Consider the following 21,372-nt stretch of genomic DNA (forward strand, 5'->3'; position numbering starts at 1 on the left):
GAATGATGTCCAGGTAAAATCACAAACACTATTTCAGAGAAAAATTAAGATCTGAACAAAGGTAGAAAAGGAAAGGAAATGGTTTGAGAGCTATGAAATTATTTTAAAACCCACAAAAATCAAAATTTATAAGTGTAGAAAGGCATTTATTTTGAAAGGTAACATAGATATTACTTCAATATGAAAAAATATGCAATCCAAGGAACCAAGGCAGAGTCTCTGCTGGTGCTTTGTATCCATTGAGTAATCCAATAAGCATATGGATTCAATAACACAAGGAAAACACAATACAGAAAAAGATGAGAATAAGAAGAAAGGGGATGTTGTAAAGAAAAAAAAGATAAAAAAGAAATAATAAACTAGAAGCAGCAAGAAACAGAAAATTATCATGGAGATAAAGCTTTATTTATTCATAGTGAGTAGAAGTAAAGAGATAATAAGTTTAAAATAATTAGAAAGGCAGTAAATATGGAAACTATATCCACCATAGAGGTGATTGATACTGCTGAAGTGAAGACTCCAACCAATAGCACAGATAATAACCAGAGATATAATACAGGAAAATTTACCTGAAGTAAAATCATGACTGAATCTTCCAGTTGGTAGGATGCATCATTACCAAGAAAAGTTGATATAAAGCTAGTAATATAGAAAACATTTAGTTAAGTTATTGAATAACAGAGGACACTTTATGTTTCCAGAAAGAAAAAGCAAGTAACATATATGTGGGAAAATCTGACTGGTCTCACAATAAATACTCAGTTTCTAAAATAATATAACAAAATCTCCATTATATCAAATCAGTTTTCTTTTCAGATGAAAACAACATAAAACAACATAAAAGTATTTCCACACATGAAATAACATGTTCAGTGAAACTCAGCAGCAATGAAATTTTTTTTGAGAAACCTACTTCAAGATTAAATGCAACCAATGAAGAGGTGAATCAAAATAAAGAATATAGAAATTAAGAAAACCATGATAATAGGACAGGAGGCCAAATAATTCATTTAATATAACTCTAAGATAAAACCACTGGGTAATTATTATTACCAGAGTTATATAATAAACTCAAAAATTAAATACTATAAAAGCAATAAACTCAGAGGAAAAGAGGCATAGAGGTTACTAATTTTAAAATATGTAAATTAAATCCATATTGACTATGATTTATTAATGGATTTAATAATGTTTTTCTTAGAGGAATCTTTTAGTATCTATTATCTCATATGATGAAAAAATTCTGAATTTCTACAATTATTTAATTTACCCCAGTTGCTTTTTCTGTCACTAAGGAGAATATATTCATTTGTTATATAAAACTAAACAAAATGAATGAAGTGAGAAGGTATGAAAGATAAACATTATCGTGCTCCATCTTCAATGCTCAGTCCAATCTTCCAGTATATGGAGTCTTCCTAGACCAATACATCTTTTTTTTTTTTTTTTTTTTTTGTGGTACGCGGGCCTCTCACCGTTGTGGCCTCTCCCGTTGCGGAGCACAGGCTCCGGACGCGCAGGCTCAGCGGCCACGGCTCACGGGCCCAGCCGCTCCGCGGCACGTGGGATCCTCCCGGACCGGGGCACGAACCCGTGTCCCCTGCATCGGCAGGCGGACTCTCAACCACTGCGCCACCAGGGAAGTCCCCAATACATCTTTTACTGGTTTGTTGTATCTACTCTCTTACAATCCACACATTACATGCTACATAATTTAGTGCCTATTCATATGTTTAAATGAACCAATTGCATGCAAAAACACTTGCTAAACTGTAAAACACAATACAAATCTCATGGCAACATTTTGAGCAGTCTTTTGGCACTGCCAGAGTGAAATTAAGGACAGCAATTCCAAAAACTGGAGGTAAGGTTCAGAAGCTGAAGAAAGCAGGGACTGGATGCCAAATCTAAACCCTTACAATAATAGTGATGGCAGAGGTCAAACTGAGATGATATATTCTGGGTTAACATAAAGACCTCACATCTAGTAATTTCTGGGCAAATCAGTTTCAAGCAAGCAGTGTTTGATAAGCAAGTGAGCAATTGTAGTAGGTCCAGAATTCACACAGGAAACCTCCTGCTACTCTTTGAAGAAAAAAAAGCAAAGCAAAAAATAAGACCTAAGACCAAAAACAAGACCAAAAAGACCTAAGTGGATAGGTACAACTCATAATAGTTTTGAAAGCAAAGTTCGTATATAAAATATTGTTTTTATCTCTGCATTCATGTTGTTTCGTATGTGTTAGCCTCAATTCCCCAGTTATTTTCAAGATTGCAGTCTACCAAGACTGCTGGATTTAGGAAGAATACTCAGTTTATCCTAAACAGCCAGAGTGACTGAACTTTTTAAAAAACCCGTTTTCCTACTAAGCGTTACCAATATGATTATGATTAGTATTAATGCTTTACTAATAGCAGATAGCATGTATTAAGGGTGTATGCACTAAGCGCTTGATGAAACATCTTAATGCATATTATCTCATTTAATAATCACAATAATCCTACGCAGTACGTACTGTAGTCGCATTCACTGCACAGATAAGAAAGCTGAGGTTGAGGGGATTTAAACAACTTGGCCATGACCATACAGACCACTGGTGGTGATGATGTGATTCTATTTCAAGCCTCCCTAACTCCCAAATTCATGTTCTTTACCAATATACCATTCTAGCTACACAATATTTAGTATTTGAATATTATTAAGGATCCTGGATTCCCAGGTTATCCTGCCATGGTAATCTGCTTCTTTAGGTGTGCAGGGAAACATGTCCAGAGGACAAGGCCAGTTAAGGCTTTAGTCTCCAACCTCAGTAAAATACCTAGTGAACTCATAATGGTTCTGCAGATGACTCTTCTTGTAGAGGCTAAGGGTCAAAATAGCCTCCTTCTTCCCTTCTTCCTGAGTCCATCCACTTACTGTACCAAAGCTGAAGACGTGAGAGTCTAGAGGAAATGACCAATTAAGAGCAAGACCATCAGAAACTCATGTTTTCTCTTCTTGTTCTCCCTCATTTCCCCCTTTTTGCTCTGCTTGTTTGGTGACTGTATTTAATCTGTCTCATTATTAAAGATATCTCCTAGCACATTAAAAAAAGAGCAAAACAGTTTGACTTTAAGATGTCAATTGTTGATTTTGGCAGAATAACCAGGAAACTTGTTAAGCACAAAAATGCCAACATCAACCTATCGAGGGGTATTCTGCCAACAGTCTATTTCAGGGATCATTAGAAGCCATTTGGTTAGATGATAAGGAAGGAAAACTTCCGGGACTAAGAGAAATGGGAGCAATTTTATGCAACAGGTGAAGGTTCCCGACAGTTACTTATCAACTCATGAACCTCAATGGTCCTGGAAGGCAGGAATAGATTATTTTAATTTGTCTGGAGTTGATGACATTAGGAACATATTGAACATGTGACTAATAATATTTTATAATAGGAAAATGAAAGGTTTCTGTTCATGTATAGCTTGAGAGGGAGATCCAGAATGGCATGACATTCATCTGTGTAGAAAATTCATGTCAGAGATAAAAACTGACTACTTTGCCTTTATGATTAATAAGAAAAAGATTTTCAGAACACTACTTTTTTTTCCCCAAAAGTGACATAACAAAGAAAGAAATAAGAGAGATGAACAAGGCAAAAGAGAAAAGTTAGGCGACTCCTGAGAAATCAGTTTATTGGACTAAAAATCAGAAATGATGCTAAATAAAGAAAAAAGAAATGAAGTCTCATAAATCAGAAAGGAAATATCACTGTTAGCGAGAAGCATACGAATGAAACCTCTAGTGCACAGAGCAATGAATCCCTCCCTCACTGTCCATATTTCAAGCAAAACACAAGAGAGTGAGGGGGGAAAATGATAGCAACACTTGCAGCTGAAATAACTCATGAAGGGATAAATTCTTCTCTTTCTCCATGTTGCATTTTCTCATGATATTCCTCTTGGAAGTCAGCAGCTCTTTTAAAAGAAGATAGTTGCAAACACTGACCTAGCCTTGCACTGAGATGTGTTTGTCTATCTCCACAGTTCTTCTTGGATATTATTGAACATGCCCATAGATTTCCTTCTTCACTTTTTTATCCACAACTGAAGTGCACCCACCTCTAAGCTTCCAGAAGCCCATCCTTGCATCCATTAGGACAGATCTTCAAAAACATTTCTCAGTGAGTGGGTGACTGACTTACGGGAAGATGATGTAATGTATTTATTTCCTATGCCACTTCTCTGATGATTTTCAAATATATATTGACATATTAGTAGTAGTCTGTTTAGCATCAGTAGAAGCAAGAGCAGCAAACACTCTGTGTACTCCCCCACGACACCTCATTCTTATGACATGTTTCTGCTATTTGAGTTATGATCGCATTCGTAAGTTAGCCTCAAATAGGAGATTATGGGTTTCTTTTTTTTCTCCTTTTTTCCAATGGGCTTAAAGCCAGCAGGGAATCTTGATTAAAATTCACCATAAGGCCCATTTGTTTGCCATTTCCCTTCCCCCCAACTTCCACATCCCTCCTACCCTGCTGTGAACTCTTCGCAGTTGCAAAGGAATGACCCCTCACTGCCACGTTGAGGTGCTCAGTCCAGGGAAACATTCCAAGAAGCTGCTGTCTGTCCAATAAAGATGACAGATATTTACCATCTCTGGATACCCCTCCAGGTAGTTTTATACTCATGATTTGTTTTATTCTGTGTTTTAGGAAACAAGGTTTCTTTCCTCACGAACAGGTGCAAATACTACTGACATTTATAACACTTCTCAAAGACAAGGACAAAGAGAAGGTCTAGGCTTACACAATGTTAGTTCTTACGAGACCAATATCAGAGGATATTTTTTGAGGTGGTTGCTCTTGGTGGTTGCCACATTTTTCTCTCTGTTCCAGTGAGACATAACTATGCCAGAGTCATACTTCATGTTCATCTATAGGAACATCTGGCCCATGTCTAACATTTAATTTCTGCACCATTAGAGTCAAACAATACATGTACATCAGTAGATGATGTAATGCATTATCACGCAAGGCAGAGAGTAGCAATTTATTAGCCTAATTTAAAATAGCCTTCAGCAAAAAATTGTGCATCTTAATTCAGAGTTCTGAATGAAATGACATGTTTTCCAGTAAAATTCAAAGGTATATACCCAGACATGCTTGGAAAAACTTTCCTGCATATATTATCTTCAGCATTATTCAAGGATCAAATATCAGTTCTGTTTTTTATGTTCTAAACCAATTTCATCCATAATAACAAGAGATAACAGCCTTAGGAGAAGAGGACAAAAGGAATTCTCTGGAACATAAGTAGACCCCAGATCTTTATTTCTTAGAAGACACACCTTGAATGTGTAGGTTACTCAGAATTTCTTTGCATATACTTAAAATCACAGAAAATTGCTTGCTTTGAATGTTGCTTGCATGAATTTTGCTTCTGTTTCTTTAAGACATTTTCATTATTATTTTAGGTTTATAGACAATGGATATGTAGAGTCTTAGTTTGTCTTTGTGGAAAAATATTGTAACTTTTATAAGGATTTAGATGATGTAATCTTAGAAAGTAGCTTAAACTATGCAGCCTGAAGAAATTATTATTAAAACAGACATATTCAAATATCTTCTCAGTTCTTATTAATGAAAATCATTGTTTAGTTTCTTAACACGAATATCTGATCTAGAAAGATGTGTAGTGCCTGTTAACACCAATGGAAAACATTTCCATTCCTCTAAAGGTTATAAGTGGAAATAATAGTATATACTTATAGCTTGTATATGGTAATGTAAACACTGAATTCTGTGACGTATCCAAAGCATGGTCATAAGGCACATTGCAGGTGACAATTCAGTCTCAAAAGAGATGGGCAAAATTTGTCATCTTGGGGTCCTCAGGTAGTACTTACTCTGGTATTGAATCTTCTTTCACAAATGATGTGCACGGCCCATGGCCAGTCCCTGTGACAAATGCCTATACCCCAAATTTCCATGAGTTCAGAGATTAATGAGGGAAGCAACAAATGCACATATGTAATCAGAGTACATAACATAACATGCTAAATGCCATAAAATTGGAAAAAGTGCTTTGGGAGATGAAGAAGAGAAGAATTATTTCTGGCTCTGGGCAACAGAAAGCCTTCAAAAAGAGTTTTGTGAATAGAGAACAGGTTGGCATTTACTAAATATGTTAAATGCCAAGAGCCTGGCCCTTCAAGAAAGTTACTTAGACAATAAGTCAGTCATGCTTTACCAGAATTAATATGGACCACCCTGCACCCAAGTTCCCATACCTTACGATCAAGTTTTCTCCTGATAATCCAACCCCTTAGCTTGGATTCAGCAGTTAGATTAAAAGTATTTGCTCTTCCTCAGCTGTTGAGATCTTCTATTTGAAACCTATAATATGACAAATATTTTATTCCCTTTATTCCACTCTGGCATTGTGATATGTGACCAATTTGGCCTGGTACTGCTACCACCTAGCCTATGACTAGTGTGGGGAAAATGCAGGAACCATCCAGGACAGCAATGTTTTGCCCTAATCCCTGACTGCCTGAACTAATTCCAGGGAACCTGGACATATTACTGTGTGAACTTCGAAAACCTGCTGTTACCCTTTATAGTCCTTGAATCAGTTTGTGGCTTCATTACTTTACCCCAGAAGGCTTGAATTTATCACAGATCTAGAACATTTGTCAACAACCTCGAATACCTAATCCCATGTGCCTTACCCTAAACCTGACCCCTGACACAGGGGCAGATATGCAAATTGGGTTCCCCAATCTTCTGTCGGGAAGGGGGGAATTTCCTGCCCCCCCTTCCCTTCTTTGGTTCTTTGTGGCTCGTGAAATAAAGTGACATGAGACATATTAGCAGAAGAAAATCAAATTTAACTTCCTGTGTACAGGAATCCTATATACATGAGAAGATCAGAGGCAGAAAGGTAAAAGGAGGTGTATATGCCATCCTGAGCTAAGGAATGGGCTAAGGGCCTGGGAAATCCAAGGACAGGAGGGTCATTCACAGGATGGTAAGAAGAGCACATGTTTAATAGTTAGATGTTTGTCCTGCCAGATAGATGGGTCCCCGCTTAGATAAAATTTATCTCTGATCATAATTCTTTTCTGGGAAGAGTTTCCAATATAAACTTCTCTAAGTAGCTAAGGGAGGGTCAGTAGTTTCTCTTGAGCTTAAAGGGACTCCACTACCTTTAGCTCAAAATAATCCACACGTCAAAGTAGACATCTTGGGGAGGCCTGTTCTGAACCCCTACACTTACAAAGATTTCTCAAGTTGGAAATGTATAATAACCTTGGGTTTCAGCTTTCTGTTATGCGCTAGAATAAAGGTAATAGAGTAAAACAAATTTAAAATAAGTGTAAAATTTTAAAAGTTAAAATCCATCTCCCCAATCTCAATTCCCCAGCCCCAGATATGTTCCCTAGAGATAATTCCATTTATTTTTATTGATTTATTTTTTTAAATTTCATTTGTGAGTTTAATCTATTTTAACTTGAAATTTTGAAGTAATATTGAAAAGACATAATAACACAGACTTGTACTGCTTTAGCTATTCACTAGCTATTCAGAAGTGCTTATTGTTCTAGCTAATGACAGATCCTAGGAAGGGTTTTTTTTTTTTAACATCTTTATTGGAGTATAATTGTTTTACATTGTTGTGTTAGTTTCTGCTGTATAACAAAGTGAATCAGCTCTACATACACATATATCCCCATGTCCCCTCCCTCTTGCATCTCCCTCCCACCCTCCCTATCCCACCCTTCTATGTGGTCACAAAGCACCGAGCTGATATCCCTGTGCTATGTGGCTGCTTCCCACTAGGTATCTGTTTTACAGTTGGCAGTGTACATATGTCAATGCTACTCTCTCACTTTGTCCCAGCTTACCCTTCCCCCCACCCCCTGCCGTGTCCTCAAGTCCATTTTCTACGTCTGTGTCTTTATTCCTGTCCTGCCCCTACGTCCTTCAGAATCTTTTTTGGTTTTTTTAGATTCTGTATGTATGTGTTAGCATACGGTATTTGTTTTTCCCTTTCTGACTTACTTCACTCTGTATGACAGACTCTAGGTCCATCCACCTCACTACAAATAACTCAATATCATTGCTTTTTATGGCTGAGTAATATTCCATTGTATATATGTGCCACATCTTCTTTATCCATTCATCTGTCGATGGACACTTAGGTTGCTTCCATGCCCTGGCTATTGTAAATAGGGCTGCAGTGAACATTGTGGTACATGACTCTTTTGGGATTATGGTTTTCTCATGGTATATGCCCAGTATTGGGATTGCTGGGTAATACAGTAGTTCTATTTTTACTTTTTTTAAGGAACCTCCGTACTGTTCTTGATAGTGGCTGTATCGGTTTACATTCCCACCAACAGAGGGTGTGGTTCCCTTTTCTCCACACCCTCTCCAGCATGTATTCTTTGTAGATTTTTTGATGATGGCCATTCTGACTGGTGTGAGGTGATACCTCATTGTAGTTTTGATTTGTATTACTCTAATGATTAGTGTTGTTGAGCATCCTTTCATGTGCTTGTGGGCAGTCTGTATATATCTTCTTTGGAGAAATGTCTATTTAGGTCTCTGCCAATTCTTGGATTGGTTTGTTTATTTTTTGGATATTGAGCTCATGAGCTGCTTGTAAATTTTGGAGATTAATCCTTTGTCCGTTGCTTCGTTTACAAATATTTTCTCCCATTCTGAGGGTTGTCTTTTCATCTTGTTTATGATTTCCTTTGCTGTGCAAAAGCCTTTAAGTTTCATTAGGTCCCATTTGTTTATTTTTGTTTTCATTTCCATTTCTCTCAGAGGTATGTCAAAAAAGATCTTGCTGTGATTTATGTCATAGAGTGTCCTGCCTAAGATTTCCTCTAAGAGTTTTATGGTGTCTGGTCTTACATTTAGGTCATTAATCCATTTGAGTTTATTTTCGTTGATGGTATTAGAGAGTGTTCTAATTTCATTCTTTTACATGTAGCTGTCCAGTTTTCCCAGCACAACTTATTGAAGAGGCTGTCTTTTCTCCATTGTATATTCTTGCCTCCTTTATCGAAAATAAGGTGACCATATGGGCATGGGTTTATCTCTGGGCTTTCATCCTGTTCCATTGATCTATATTTCTGTTTTTGTGCCAGTACCATACTCTCTTCATTACTGTAGCTTTGTAGTATAGTCTGAAGTCAGGGATCCTGATTCCTCCAGCTCCGTTTCTCTTTCTCAGGATTGCTTTGGATATTCAGGGTCTTTTCTGTTTCCATAAAAATTGTGAAATTTTTTGTTCTAGTTCTGTGAAAAATGCCATTGGTAGTTTGATAGGGATTGCATTGCATCTGTGGATTGCTTTGGGTAGTATAGTCATCTTCACAATGTTGATTCTTCTAATCCAAGAGCATGGTATATCCCTCCATCTGTTTGTATCATCTTTAATTTCTTTCATCAGTGTCATAGTTTTCTGCATACAGGTGCTTTGTCTCCTTAGGTAGGTTTATTCCTAGGTATTTTATTCTTTTTGTTGCAATGGTAAATGGGAGTGTTTCCTTAATTTCTCTTTCGGATTTTTCATCATTATTGTATGGGAAGGCAAGAGATTTCTGTGCGTTAATTTTGTATCCTGCTACTCTGCCAAATTCATTGATTAGCTATAATAGTTTGCTGGTAACATATTTAGGATTCTCTACATATAGTATCATGTCATCTGCAAACAATGACAGTTTTACTTCTTCTCTTCTGCTTTGGATTTCTTTTATTTCTTTTACTTGTCTCATTGCTGTGGCTAAAACTTCCAAAACTATGTTGAATAAGAGTGGTGAGAGTGGGCAACCTTGTCTAGTTTCTGATCTTAGTGGAAATGGTTTCAGTTTTTCACCATTGAGAATGATGTTGGCTGTGGGTTTGTCATATATGGCCTTTAATATGTTGGGATAAGTTCCCTCTATGCCTACTTTCTGGAGAGTTTTTATCATAAATGTGTGTTGAATTTTGTTGAAAGCTATTTCTGCATCTATTGAGATGATCATATGGCTTTTGTCCTTCAGTTTGTTAATATGGTGTATCACATTGATTGATTTGCATATACTGAAGAATCCTTGCATTCCTGGGATAAACCCCACTTGATCATGGTGTATGATCCTTTTAATGTGCTGCTGGATTCTATTTGGTACTATTTTGTGGAGGATTTTTGCATCTATGTTCATCAGTGATATTGGCCTGTAGTTTTCCTTTACTGTGAAATCTTTGTCTGGTTTTGGTATCTGGGTGATGGTGGCCTCGTAGAATGAGTTTCGGAGTATTCCTCCCTCTGCTATATTTGGGAAGAGTTTGAGAAGGATAGGTGTTAGCTCTTCTCTAAATGTTTGATAGAATTTGCCTGTGAAGCCATCTGGTCCTGGGCTTTTGTTTGTTGGAAGATTTTTCATCACAGTTTCAATTTGAGTGCTTGTGATTCGTCTGTTTATATTTTCTATTTCTTCCTCATTCAGTCTCGGAAGGTTGTGCTTTTGTAAGAATTTGTCCATTTCTTCCAGGTTGTCCATTTTACTGGCATATGGTTGCTTGTAGTAATCTCTCATGATCCTTGGTATTTCTTCAGTGTCAGTTGTTACTTCTTTTTCATTTCTAATTCTGTTGATTTGAGTCTTCTCCCTTTTTCTCATGATTAGTCTGGCTAATGGTTTATCAATTTGTTTATCTTCTCAAAGAACCAGCTTTTCGTTTTATTGATCTTTGCTATCGTTTCCTTCATTTCTTTTTCATTTATTTCTGATCTGATCTTTATGGTTTCTGTCCGTTTACTAACTTTGGGTTTTTTTTGTTCTTCTTTCTCTAATTGCTTTAGGTGTAAGGTTAGGTTGTTTATTTGAGGGTCTTCTTGTTTCTTGAGGTAGGATTTTATTGCTATAAACTTCCCTCTTAGAACTGCTTTTGCTGCATCCCATAGGTTTTTGATCATCGTATTTTCATTGGCATTTTTCTCTAGGCAATTTTTGATTTCCTCTTTGATTTCTTCAGTGACCTCTTGGTTATTTAGTAATGTATTGTTTAGCCTCCATGTGTTTGTGGGGTTTTTTCCCCCTGTAGTTAATTTCTAATCTCATAGCATTTTGGTTGGAAAAGTTTCTTGATATGATTTCAATTTTCTTAAATTTATCAAGGCTTGATTTGTTACCCAAGGTATGATCTATCCTGAAGAATGTTCCATGAGCACTTGAGAAGAAAGTGTATTCTGTTGTTCTTGGTGTTTTGTTTTTGTTTTTTTTAAATTTTTCTTGCAGTTTTTTATTGAAGTATAGATGATTTCCAATGTTGTGTTAGTTTTAAGTGTGCAGTACACTAATTAAGTTATATATACATATATATATATAATTTTTCAGAAAGTTTTCCCTTGTAGGTTATTACAAAATATGGAGTATAGTTCCCTGTGCTATACAGTAAGTCCTTGTCGGTTACCTATTTTATATATATAGTAGTGTGTATATGTTAATCCCAAACTCCTAATTTATCCCTCCCCCCACCCTCACGTTTCCCCTTTGGTAACCATAAGTTTGTTTTCTAAGTCTGTGGGTCTATTTCTCTTTTGTAAACAAATTCATTTGTATCATTTTTCAGATTCCTCATATAAGCTATATCATATGATATTTCCCTTTTTCTTTCTGACTTACTTCACTTAGTATGATAATATCTGGGTCCATCTATGTTGCTGTGAATGGCATTATTTTGTTCTCTTTTATGGGTGAGTAGTATTCCATTGTGTCTATATACCACATCTTCTTTATCCATTCATCTGTCAGTGGACACTTAGGTTGCTTCCATGTCCTGGCTATTGTAAATAGAGCTGCAGTGAACATTGTGGTACATGACTCTTTTTGAATTATGGTTTTATCAGGCTATATGCCCAGTAGTGGGATTGCTGGGTCGTGTGGTAGTTCTATTTTTAGTTTTTTAAGGAACCTCCATACTGTTCTCCATACTGGCTGTATCCATTTACATTCCCACTAACAGTAACACAATCATAGCAGGGGACTTTAACGCCCTACTTTCACCAGTGGGCAAATCATCCAAATTGAAAATAAATAAGGAAACACAAGCTTTAAATGACACATTACACAAGATGGACTTAATTGATATTTATAGGACATTCCAATGCAAAACGAACAGAATACATTTTCTTCTCAAGTGCTCAGGGAACATTCTCCAAGATAGATAATATCTTGGGTCACAAATCAAGCCTTGGTAAATTTAAGAAAATTGAAATCATATCAAGTATCTTTTCCAACCACAATGCTATGAGACCAGATATCACTTATAGGAAAAAAAATCTGTAAAAAATACAAAAACATGGAGGCTAAACAACACACTACTTAATAACCAGGAGATCACTGAAGAAATCAAAGAGAAAATCGAAAAATACCTAGAGACAGATGACAATGAAAATATGATGATCCAAAACCTATGGGATGCAGCAAAAGCACTTCTAAGAGGGAAGTTTATAGCAATACAGTCCTACCTTAAGAAACAAGAAACATCTCAGATAAAAAACCTAACCTTACATCTAAAGCAATTAGAGAAAAAAGAAACAAAACCCCCCAAATTTAGAAGGAAAGAAATAATAAATATGAGATCAGAAATAAATAAAAAAGAAATGAAGGAAATGATAGCAAAGATCAATAAAATAAAAGCTGGTTCTTTGAGAAGGCAAACAAAATTGATAAACCATTAGCCAGACTCATCAAGAAAAAATGGGAGAAGACTCAAATCAATAGGATTAGAAATAAAAAAGGAGAAGTAACAGTTGACACTTCAGAAATACAAAGGATCATGAGAGATTACTACAAGCAACTCTATGCCAATAAAATGGACAACCTAGAAGAAATGGACTAATTCTTAGAAAAGCACAACCTTTTGAGACTGAACCAGGAAGAAATAGAAAATATAAACAGACCAAGCACAAGCACTGAAATTGAAACTGTGATTAAAAATTTTCCAGCAAACAACACCCCAGGACCATATAAGACAAACCCACAGCCAACATTGTCCTCAGTGGTGAAAAACTGAAACCATTTCCACGAAGATCAGGAACAAGACAAGGTTGCCCACTCTCACCACTATTACTCAACATAGCTTTGGAAGTTTTAGCCACAGCAACCAGGCAAGAAAAAGAAATAAAAGAAATCCAAATCAGAAAAGAAGTAAATCTGTCACTGTTTGCAGATGACATAATACTCTACATAGAGAATCCTAAAGATGCTACCAGACTACTACCAGAGCTAATCAATTAATTTGGTAAAGTAGCAGGATACAAAATTAATGCACAGAAATCTTGCATTCCTATACACTAATGATGAAAAATCTGAAAGAGAAATTACGGTAAAACTCCGATTTACCATTGCAACAAAAAGAATAAAATACCTAGGTATAAACCTACCTAAGAAGACAAAAGACCTCTATGCAGAAAACTGTAAGACACTGATGAAAGAAATTAAAGATGATACAAACAGATGGAGGGATATACCATGTTCTTGGATTAGATCAATCAACATTTTGAAGATGACTGTACTACCCAAAGCAATCTACAGATGCAATGCAATCCCTATCAAACTACCAATGGCGGGCTTCCCTGGTGGCTCAGTGGTTGAGAGTCCGCCTGCCGATGCAGCGGACACGGGTTCGTGCCCCAGTCCGGGAAGATCCCACATGCCGCAGAGCGGCTGGGCCCGTGAGCCATGGCCACTGAGCCTGCGCGTCCGGAGCCTGCGCTCCGCAGCGGGAGAGGCCACAACGGTGAGAGGCCCGCGTACCACAAAAAAAAAAAAAAAACTATCAATGGGATTTTTCACAGAACTAGAACAAAAAATTTCACAATTTGTATGGAAAAACAAAAGACCCCAAATAGCTAAAGCAATCTTGAGAAAGAAAAACAGAGCTGGAGGAATCATACTCCCTGACTTCAGACTATACTACAAAGCTACAGTAATGAAGAGAGTATGGTACTGGCACAAAAACAGAAATACAGATCAATGGAACAGGATAGAAAGCCCAGACATAAACCCACGTACATATGGTCACTCTACTTTTGATAAAGGAGGCAAGAATATACAATGGAGAAAGGACAGCCTCTTCGATAAGTGGTGCTGGGAAAACTGGACAGCTACATGTAAAAGAATGAAATTAGAACACTCCCTAACACCATACACAAGAATATTCTGTTGTTTTTGAATGGAATGTTGTATAAATATCAATCAAGTCCATCTTGTTTAATGTGTCATTTAAAGCTTATGTTTCCTTATTTATTTTCATTTTGATTGATCTGTCCATTGGTGAAAGTGGGATGTTAAAGTCCCCTACTATTATTGCGTTACTGTTGATTTCCCCTTTTATGGATCTTAGCATTTGCCTTATGTATTGAGGTGCTCCTATGCTGGGTCCATAAATGTTTACAATTGTTCTATCTTCTTCTTTGATTGATCCCTTGATCATTATGTAGTGTCCTTCTTTGTCTCTTGGAGTAGTCTTTAAAGTCTTATTTTTTCTGATATGAGAATTGCTACTCCATCTTTCTTTTGATTTCCATTTGCATGAAATACCTTTTTCCATCCTCTCACTTTTTGTCTGTGTATGTCCCTAGGTCTGAAGTGGTTCTCTTTTTTGTGTGTGTGGTATGTGGGCCTCTCACTGTTGTGGCCTCTCCCGTTGTGGAGCGCAGGCTCCAGCTACGCAGGCTCAGCGGCCGTGGCTCAGGGGCCCAGCTGCTCCGTGGCATGTGGGATCCTCCCGGACCGGGCCACGAACCCGCGTTCTCTGCATCGGCGGGCGGACTCTCAACCACTGCGCCACCAGGGAAGCCCTGAAGTGGTTCTCTTATAGGCAGCATATATACAGGTCTTGCTTTTGTGTCCATTCACCCAGTCTATGTCTTTTGTTTGGAGCAGTTAATCCATTTACATTTAAGGTAATTATCGATATGTATGTTCTTATTAACAATTTCTTAATTGTTTTGGGTTTGGTATTGTAGGTCTTTTCCTTCTCTTGTGTTTCCTGCCTAGAGAAATTCCTGTAGCATTTGTTGTAAAGCTGGTTTGGTGGTGCTGAATTACCTTAGCTTTTGCTTGTGTTTAAAGAGTTTAATTTCTCCGTCGAATCTGAATGAGATCCTTGCTGGGTAAAGTAATGTTGGTTGTAGGTTTTCCCCTTTCATCATTTTAAATATGTCCTGCCACTTCCTTCTGGCTTGCAGAGTTTCTGCTGAAAGATCAGCTGTTAACCTTATGGGGATTCCCTAGTATGTTATTTGTTGCTTTTCCCTTGCTGCTTTTTGTATTTTTTCTTTATATTTAATTTTTGATAATTTGATTAATTTGTTTCTTGGTGTGTTTCTCCTTGGATTTATCCCATATGGGATTCTCTATGCTTCCTGGACTTGATTGACTATATCTTTTCCCATATTAGGGAAGTTTTCAACTAGAATCTCTTCAAATATTTTCTCAGACCCTTTCTTTTTCTCTTTTTCTTCTGGGACCACTATAATTTGAACGTTGGTACATTTAATGTTGTCCCAGAGGTCTCTGAGATTGTCCTCAATTCTTTTCATTCTTTTTTCTCTTTTCTGCTCTGTGGTAGTTATTTCCACTATTTTATCTTCCACGTCATTTATCCCTTCTTCTGCCTCAGTTATTCTGCTATTAATTCCTTCTAGAGAATTTTTAATTGCATTTATTGTGTTGTTCATCATTGTTTGTTTGCTATTTTGTTCTTCTAGGTCCTTGTTAAATGTTTTTTTATTTTCTCCATTCTATTTCCAATATTTTGAGTCATCTTTACTATCATTACTCTGAATTCTTTTTCAGGTAGACTGCCTGTTTCCTCTTCATTTGATCTGGTGGGTTTTTACAACTTGCTCCTTCATCTGCTGTGTGTTTCTCTGTCTTCTCATTTTGCTTAACTTACTGTGTTTAGCATCTCCTTTTCACAGGCTGCAGGTTCGTAGTTCCCATTGTTTTTGGTGTCTACCCCCTGTGGCTAAGGTTGGTTCGGTGGGTTGTGTAGGCTTCCTGGTTTGGGGGGGAGTGGTGCCTGTGTTCTGATGGATGAGGCTGGATCTTGTCTTTCTGGTGGGCAGGAGTGCATCTGGTGGTGTGTTTTGGGGTGTCTGTGAACTTAATATGATTTTAGGCAGCCTCTCTGATAATGAGTGGGTTTGTGTTCCTGTCTTGCTAGTTGTTTGGCATGGGGTGTCCAGCACTGGAGCTTGCTGGTCGTTGAGTAGAGCTGGGTCTTGGCGTTGAGATGGAGATCTCTGGGAGAGCTCTCGCCGATTGATATATGTGGGGCCGGGAGGTCTCTAGTGGACCAATGTCCTGAACTCAGCTCTCCCACCTCCGAGGCTCAGGCCTGACACCTGGCTGGAGCACCACGACCCTGTCAGCCACACGGTAGAGAAAGGATAAAGTTCTGAAAAAACTCAGCCTTTTCTTCTTTTCAGGAGCCCTTGTTCTTCTGTAACTGTGCTTGGGACAGATGACTGGATGTTCTCGACTGCAGGTCCTTTATCCTTTGGGGTTTCAAGTGTGGCTGGAGGTGTAGGCAGGTCTAGCAGAAGGCCCGAGGTCATGCTGTCTCACCTCTGCTGGGCCTGGAAAGTTTCATACCAACTCTTCCAAGCTGCAAAGCCCCATGAGAGGGAAGAAAGTACTTCTAGTGTCACCAGCCGTGTCTGTTTGTCTGAGGCACAGCATTCCTGGTTGCTGAGATGCTGAAGTTTGCAGCAAAGAGAGTTTGCATTGGGAGTGTGGGGAAGGGTGATTGGGAAAAGCAGATAATTACATTTAAGTGTTCTAATTTTAGTTCTTATAGTGATTATAATTATAAGTACTAGGCTTTCAATAGCTTACAAAGACTCCTTTCTAGAAATAAGAGGAAGTTAGTTCACTTACTAGAGTCTTCTCCTATCTGCATTCCAATTTATATTATATTATTATTTTAAGTTCTTCAAGTTATTACCTTCATGATTTTAAATGATACTGGTTCTGCAATTTCAAAATTATCTTCACCATGTAAGATTGCTTCTTTTGCTTGATAAATATTTATTGAGTGCCCACATTGACCAAATACTGTGTTAGATTCTGGCAACAAAATGTCTAAAACAGACATAAACCCTGTCATTATGGAAATTACCACCTAATGAAAGGGCAAAAATCAATCATTGATAATGTAAACAAATAAATTGCAGTGATAAGTACTACCCAGAAGTTAATAAAGTTACGAGAATTTACATTAAGGAGGTTTCAGATGGCTTCTCAGAAAAGATTACCCTTGATAAGAGATCTGAAGGATGAGTAGGATTTAACTATGTGCAAAGGGTAATAGGAGCATTCCAGGCAGAGGAGCAGCTCATGTAAATGCCCTGTGGCAGAAAAGTCATGGAGAGTTTGATATGCAAGAAGTCAGTGGGACTCAGTGGAGAAAGTCAGGAAGAGCAGAGAGTTAAGACAAAAAAGATAAATATAGTCTGGCCATGCAGAGCCTGAAGGCTTTATTAAGGAGTTTTGCCCTTTTCCTAAGAGCAAGGGAAAGGCACTTAATGGTTTTTAAGTAGAGGCAAATCGTTATCAGAATAGAGTTTCAAAAAGTTTACCCTGATTATAGTTTCATGGATATAAATAAATGAGCTGGGGTATTTTTTTCCATCTAGCTTTTACTTCCGTCAGTCTTAACCTTGCTTTGAAGTTGCCAAGATTTTTGTTATTTGATTTACTTTATTACTGTGAGCCTTCCATGTTTTCCCTATAGGTTCAATATAAATGTTAAAAACAATAAAACTATCTAGTACCCTTTTACCCAACAATCCCACTCCTAGGTATTTGCCTGAACACAAATGAGTTCATACAACCACCAAAAACTGTGGAAGGATGTTCACAGCAGCTTTATTCATAATAGCCAAAAACCAAAACAAACTCAAATGTCCGAAAGGAGAATGGCTAAATTGTGGTATATAAGTGAAGTAATATATTAAATATTGCACAGCAATGAAAACAGAATGAGCTACTGGCAAACATGATTATAAGAATGACGCGGGCTTCCCTGGTGGCACAGTGGTTGAGAGTCCGCCTGCCAATGCAGGGGACGCGGGTTCATGCCCCGGTCCGGCAGGATCCCGCATGCCGCGGAGTGACTGCGCCCGTGGGCCATGGCCTCTGGGCCTGCGCGTCTGGAGCCTGTGCTCTGCAGTGGGAGAGGCCACAAGAGTGAGAGGCCCGTGTACCACAAAAAAAAAAAAAGAATGACTCTCCCAGCAAAAGAAACCAAGCACAAAATAATACACACCATAGGACTGTATATAGATGAAGTTCAAGAACTGACAGAACTAATCAATGGTGATAGAAGTGGAAATGGTATTTACCATTTTTGGGGTGGGAGGGGTATGACTGGAAAGGGGCTTAATGTTAACCTTCTGGGGGCACTGGAAATGTTCTATATTTTAATCTTGGTAGTCATTACTTAGATGTATACACCTTTAAAAATTCATTAAATCTTATAAAGATTAGCCAACTTGATGCTCATTAGTCTATATATATTCTACCTCAACAAAAACATAAAAAGAAAAACAATAATTGGCATTTATGACGCTGATATTGCAAATACTCCAGATTCAAGCGACCCATTTGGCACATATTCATGTGTATGCCTCTAAGGAGACTTTTCCAAGGGTGAAGGTCAGATTGATTCTTTCTTACCTTATATTCTATGATTTTCTCCAAATCATGCCATACAGACAGTGTACTTTCAAAGTCCTTGCATGTCAGAAAATGTCTCTATTTCACTCTCTCGTTTTAATTGTTTTTAAATCATTTCCCCTTAGAACACTGAAGGAATTCTTCCATTGTTTTCTAGAATATGGTATTTTTAATAAATATTCAAGTTATTCTGATTTTTATAGCTTTTAAAATTTCTTTTGAAAGCTTTATGGTGCTTTCTTTTACACTTGAAGTTCTGAAATTTTGCAATAATGTGTGTAGATACTGTGTTAGATTTCTATTACTGCTTAACAGATTACCACAAATTTAGCAGTTTAAAATAACACCTGTTTATTATAGCATAATTTCTGTACATGAGAACTCCAGGAAAGGCTTAGTTAAGTCCTCTGCTCAGTGTCTCACAGGCTGAAATCAAGGTGTTTATTTGGCTGCATTCTCATCTGGAGTCTCGACTAGGGTAGAATTTATTTCCATGGTCCCTCAGGTTGTTGGCAAAATTTATTTCCCTGATGCTGTAGAATTCATGGAAAGTTCCTTCTTCAAACATAGCAACAGAAAGAGTTTCTTCTTCTAGTCTCTAAGCTCAGGGAAGTCCTAAATCCACTTTTAAAGAGCTCACTTGATTAGGTCAGGCCTACCTAGGAGACTATTCTAGATATGGATAACTCAACTCAAAGTCAAACTGTTTAGGGACCTTAATTATATCTGCAGAGTCCCTTCACCTTTATCATACAATGTAACGTAGCATGGGAGTAAGAGCCATCATAGTTTTAGGTTTTAGGTTCCTCCCCATACTCAAGGGAAGATTATAGGGGGCATGTACAAAAAGGGGTGGGAATCTTGGAGGCCATTTTAAAATACTGCCTACCACAGATTTTTTTAAAATTATTTTTTATTATTTTTGATACTCATTTTTATATCCCCCAAATTTGGAATAACCTGAGCTCAATAACTGTTTGCTGAATAAGTAAACAAACAATGAATTAATACACAATTACTTTGTATCCCTTTTCAGATCTAAAGATGTAGTTCTTTCTTCTGCTCAGAGAAATTTTCCTGTTACATCTTCAACAATTTGTTTTACTTTGTTTTTGAACACTTTATAAAACATATTTTAAATAAATATTACCCATGTTTCAGTATTTTCTCTCATGTTTTTCATCTCTTTGTGGTTTTGCTTTATGTTTTTAGATGTAAGTGCAGAGAGGGATAAACATTTCAGAATATTTCAGATCAGCAACTTAAATAACTTGTGTCCAAATTATTATTCAGTTATCCTCTTCAGTGTTTTATTTTAGCAGCCATATGTATCATTTCCAAGAACAGTTTCTAGTGCTTTGATTCTGTTCAATTCTGGATAAGATAGTTTCTCAAATCTCTCTGAGAGTACTGAAATAGTATTTTTTAAGTTCTGTTTCCCTCCTGAATTACCTTTTTCTTTCCAGAATCAATTATTCTTTTCTATAGGCCCTCTTCTGTTGATTTTATAAGCCTCATTGTTGTTTGACTCAAATGTCTGGTGACCCATGGTTACCCATTCATATTTATTAGTGAACCACAAAGTAGTTTTGATATAGTGGATGGTCCATGACTTTCATTCTATGTAAGACATTCATAGTCCCAGCATTCACAAGCAGCTCCCATCTCCTATTATTCACTGAAAGTCAAAAGCACACAATTTAGAACTTAGCATCAATTGAACATATATCAGCAGGTTACCAGAATGGTTTTCCTCTCTCGCTATGCTGTCTGCTTTCCCATTAGTCTTTCTTGAAAGGGTGGGCTGACTGCAGGCTTTGTGTGCATGGGTAAGGTATGCATTGCAGCATGGCTGACTTTAGTTGTACGTCAAAAAAATGCACACATTGGAGGAGCCAGCCAATATGAATTACTCTGAGGACACATTATCACTTTCCCCTCTTGGTCAGCTTTGTCTTTTAAAAGATCTCGTTTCTTGGAAGGTTTAATCTTTGCTCTAATTCTTTTTCATGTACCAGCACCTACACCATGGTCCTTAATTCTCCCCTGACAGACAGTTCCATTTCCTAAGTGGCAGCTCTCTGGATGTATCACAGGATTGTCATGATTGTGAGTCCTGCTGTATGGGTTTAAGTGGAGCTATGAGTACCAAGACATTACTTGCCCAGTTGTTTAATAGAGAATATGTTAACTAATTCCTTGGTAACTACCTCACAGCCCACTTCTGCTCTCACTGCTTGATGACTTTGAGCATACAGCATCTCCTTTCTCTGCCAGAACGAAGGCCTTCCATTGCCACTGCAGCCTTCTGTGCCTCATCTGGCTCTGTTCTTTGCATTAGTAGTAAGCAGAATTACATTTGCAAAATCGTTTTTGCCACGTAACTTAATCAGAGATGTCCTATCATATTCAAGGGCATCTCTCACAATTAAGGGGAGGGAGATATACATGGACATGGGTAGGGAACTTTAACTTTAGTCAAAAAAGACTTAATTGAGGTCTGTTTTTCTTAGGTTAAATGAATGTAATATAGACACTTAGGGAAATAAATTCTTTATTTTTTCTATTATTAACCTGAGGGTCAGTCTGAAGCCCCTGATTCTCCCACTAGGAAAAGGGAAATGAGTCAA

This window comes from Monodon monoceros, unplaced genomic scaffold, assembly GCF_005190385.1.
Source record: "Monodon monoceros isolate NGI ecotype Baffin Bay Population unplaced genomic scaffold, NGI_Narwhal_1 Super_Scaffold_3, whole genome shotgun sequence".
NCBI lineage: Eukaryota > Metazoa > Chordata > Mammalia > Artiodactyla > Monodontidae > Monodon > Monodon monoceros.